This window comes from Brassica napus, chromosome C6, assembly GCF_020379485.1.
Source record: "Brassica napus cultivar Da-Ae chromosome C6, Da-Ae, whole genome shotgun sequence".
In the NCBI taxonomy this organism is placed as follows: Eukaryota; Viridiplantae; Streptophyta; class Magnoliopsida; order Brassicales; family Brassicaceae; genus Brassica; species Brassica napus.
In genome coordinates this window covers 22,704,594-22,709,181 of record NC_063449.1, presented here as the reverse complement: position 1 = coordinate 22,709,181, position 4,588 = coordinate 22,704,594, and positions in this window count along the sequence as shown.

The following is a 4,588-nucleotide window of genomic DNA, read 5'->3' as shown; positions in this document are numbered from 1 at the left end:
GTAGATCTGGCAACTATTCTTAAGATTGCATATTATTATTGACGTGGGAAGAAACTTGATTACATTTATGATTACACTCTGTCTACTCCCTTTGAGCTCAAAGAGTTTGAACAATCACAAAGGTAAGTGAGTTCACAGCTTTAACTAAAACACAACATTTTGCTTCTGTTACTGTAAGAAAAGACTGAAGTATGATTATCTTTCAGAACTTTATAAAATATTGTAGACGTTTAAAAGGTCTATAAATCACTTTTAAATGATAATAAATAATATATATGTTTGTAAAAATCTACAAATCATTTGTAAATATTTAAAAATCATTTATAAATAATTTATAATGGTTTATAAACCATATATAAGGGTTTATAAATCTTTTATAAAATATTATAAATCATTTATAAGAGTTTATAAAAAATTTATTAGTTTTTATAAGAGAATTTATAGATTATATATAACGGTATATAAATCTTTTATTAAGACATTTATAAGATTTTATAAAACAATTTATAGATCATATATAAGGATTTATAAAACCATTTATTAGGTTCATAAATCTATTTATAATTGGTTATCAAAACAATTTATAAGGCTTTCTAAATATCTTTTAAAGTATAATTCATTTATAAGACTTTATAAAATCAGTCTACAAGGATATGTATAACAAACTTGAACTTAGTTTTCTATAAGGCCATATAAAGATTATAAATAATTTATAAATGTTTATGAATCATTTATGAAGATTTATAAATTATTTATTAATTATTTTAACTCATTTATAAGGGTTTATAAATCATTTATAAAATATATATATATATATATCTAAGTAAGGGAAAATTGCAAAAATAGCACATCTGAAGTACACTTATTATGTTTCAAAAAAAAAGGTACACTTATTCATGTTTACACTATCAAGATGTCCATTTTTAAAAGTACCTAAATTTTAAGGAAACAAAAGAAAATTATATCCTCTAATCTATTTCTACTCATGGTAAGAGACGAGATCTCGTCGACGAGTCTGAAACCACCTCTGTCGATGGACTACATCACCTTTGTCGGTGGGCTATGGTGCTCCGTCGGATCAAAAGTAGCTGGATCGTAATCGACCAGCTAAAAAGTTTATAAAACACATATAAATATTTATATAACTATTTCAAAAGGTTTATAAAACCATTTATGAACCATTTATAAATTTTATAAGAGCTTATAAAACCTTGTATCAACCATCTATAAAGTTTATAAAACACATATAAATATTTATATAACTATTTATAAAGGTTTATAAAACTATTTAAAAGGTTTTATAAAACTATTTACAAGAACTTATAAGCTATTTATAAGAGTTTCACTATAAGAAAACACATGCTTAACGAGGAAATTTAACGAGGAAAAACAATCCTCGTAAATTTACGTCGATTTTACGAGGAACTTACGTGGAAAACTAAAGTCATCGTTATTTCCTCGTAACGTAACGACAAAAGTGTTTCGTCGTAAAGTGGATGTAATTTGACGAGTATTTTACGAGGAAAAACTATTTCCTCGTAAATACGACGTAAACTTTGCGTGTTATTTACGAGGAAATAGTTTACGTGTATTTAGCGAGGAAATTTTGAATCCACCAACTTTGTAGGTGTTACACATTTTTTTTTTGCCACCTAATTAATTTTCGTCGCAAATTCATCGGAAAATTACAACTACCAGATTCAAAATTTCCTATAAATATGCATGTTTGAACATCATTTTAAACACACCAACAACAAAAAACGTGAAAGAAAAAAAAATGGCTGGCTCCGGGACTATTTACGAGTTGCGGAAGTGGATGTATATGCATAGAGATGCTAACGGGAGAGTGACGAAAGAATACCTTGCGGGTCTGGAGACATTTATGCATCAAGCAGATTCAACACCGCTCGCCCAAGAAAGTGGTAAGATGTTCTGTCCTTGTCGGAAATGCAACAATTCGAAACTGGCAAACCGTGAAAATGTTTGGAAGCATTTAATAAATAGAGGTTTCACGCCAAATTACTATATCTGGTTTCAACATGGAGAAGGTTTTAATTATGATCAGAATGAAGCTAGTAGTAGTAATAGCAATTTTCAGGAAAAAGAACCGGTTGATCATCATTTGCATAATGAACATAGTTACCATCAGGAGGAGATGGTAGATTATGATAGGGTTCATGATATGGTAGCTGATGCATTCGTAGCTCATGATGAAGATGAAGAACCTAATATAGATGCAAAAAAGTTTTACGAAATGTTAAACGCGGCGAATCAACCACTTTACAGTGGTTGTAGAGAAGGTCTCTCTAAATTGTCGTTAGCTGCTAGAATGATGAATATTAAAACTGATCACAATCTACCTGAAAGTTGCATGAACGAATGGGCGGACTTGTTTAAAGAGTATTTGCCGGAAGACAATGTGTCTGCTGATTCTTATTATGAGATTCAGAAACTGGTTTATAGTCTTGGGTTGCCTTCGGAGATGATAGATGTTTGCATCGACAACTGCATGATCTATTGGGGAGATGATGAGAAGCTAGAAGAATGTCGATTCTGCAAGAAGCCACGATTCAAGCCGCAAGGACGGGGACGTAATAGGGTACCGTACCAAAGGATGTGGTACCTACCAATTACAGACAGATTGAAAAGATTGTATCAATCAGAGCAGACTGCTGGAAAGATGAGATGGCATGCCGAGCATACTCAGACGGATGGTGAGATGACTCATCCATCAGATGCAAGAGCCTGGAAACATTTCAACAAAGTACATCCGGATTTCGCTAGCAATATCCGGAATGTGTATCTCGGACTATGCACAGATGGATTTAGTCCGTTCGGAATGTCAGGGAGACAATATTCATTGTGGCCAGTCTTTCTTACACCATACAACCTGCCACCGGAGATGTGCATGCAACGGGAGTTGCTATTCTTGACCATATTAATACCTGGTCCGAACCATCCAAAAAGGTCCCTGGATGTTTTCCTACAACCACTGATAAAAGAGTTGAAGGATTTGTGGTCAACAGGGGTGAGGACGTATGACTGTTCAACGAAGACGAATTTTACGATGCGAGCGATGCTTTTGTGGACCATAAGTGATTTTCCTGCCTATGGGATGTTGTCTGGATGGACTACACATGGGAGATTAGCTTGTCCATATTGTAATGGAACGACAGATGCGTTTCAACTGAAGAATGGTAGGAAGACAAGTTGGTTTGATTGTCACCGTCGATTTCTTCCCATTGGCCATCCTTACCGAAGAAACAAGAATTTGTTTAGGCACAAAAGGGTTGTGAGAGACACTCCTCCTCCATATCTAACTGGAGAACAAATTGAAGCGCAAATCGACTACTACGGAGCTAACGAAACAGTTCGTTGGGGTGGTAATTGGCATGTCCCTCGTAATATGCCTGATTCTTACGGTGTTCATCACAACTGGCACAAGAAGAGTATATTTTGGGAGTTGCCATATTGGAAGGATCTTCTTCTGCGCCACAACCTCGATGTGATGCATATAGAGAAGAATTTCTTTGAGAACATCATGAATACAATATTGAATGTCCCAGGGAAGACAAAAGACAACATAAAATCGAGGTTGGACTTGCCGGATATTTGCTCAAGAAGCGAGTTACATATTAAAAGCAATGGACAAGTTCCCGTTCCGATATTCAGATTATCTTCAGAAAAAAAGTCGGTGTTGTTCAACTGGGTGGCATCAGAAGTGAAGTTCCCTGATGGGTATGTTTCGAATCTCTCTAGATGTGTTGAAAATGGTCAAAAGTTCTCCGGGATGAAGAGTCATGATTGTCATGTCTTTATGCAATGACTACTGCCCTTTGCATTTGCGGAGCTACTTCCAACAAACGTACATGAAGCACTTGCAGGTACGTAGTGTATTATATCACAATAATTTACAAAATAATATATGACTAACAATGTGTTTAATTTTTTTTGGAATATAAAAGGCATTGGAGCATTTTTCAGGGATCTGAGCACACGCACTCTTAAAGAAGAAGTTGTGGAACAGCTTCAGGAGAACATTCATATCTTATTGTGCAACTTGGAGAAGATATTTCCTCCCGGATTTTTTGACGTCATGGAGCATCTAGCTGTCCACCTCCCATATGAGGCATTGCTTCGTGGACCTGTACATTACGGATGGATGTATCAGTATGAGCGAGCCAAATGAAATATTTGAAGGGAAAAACAAAGAACATCTCCAAAGTTGAAGGTTCTATAATTGTTGGAAGTTTGACGGAAGAAGTTTCTCACTTCACATCGTACTACTTTGCGTCAAAAGTACGTACCCGGAGAAGAGCTCCAAGAAGATATAATGATGGTGGTGTTGCGCCAACATATGCAGTTGCTGGTGTTCCAGACATCTTTAGCCAGATTGGACGACTCGGTGGGAAGTCTAAAGAGGTTTGGTGGTCGAGTGAACAAGACGCTCATAGTGCACACACCTATATTCTACTCAATTGCGAAGATCCATTGATGCGTTATTTTGAAAGGTAACATATATTGACACTTCAAAACACATATAAGTATAATTAATTGTATAATTGCGAGAGATTCATTTCTATAAAAT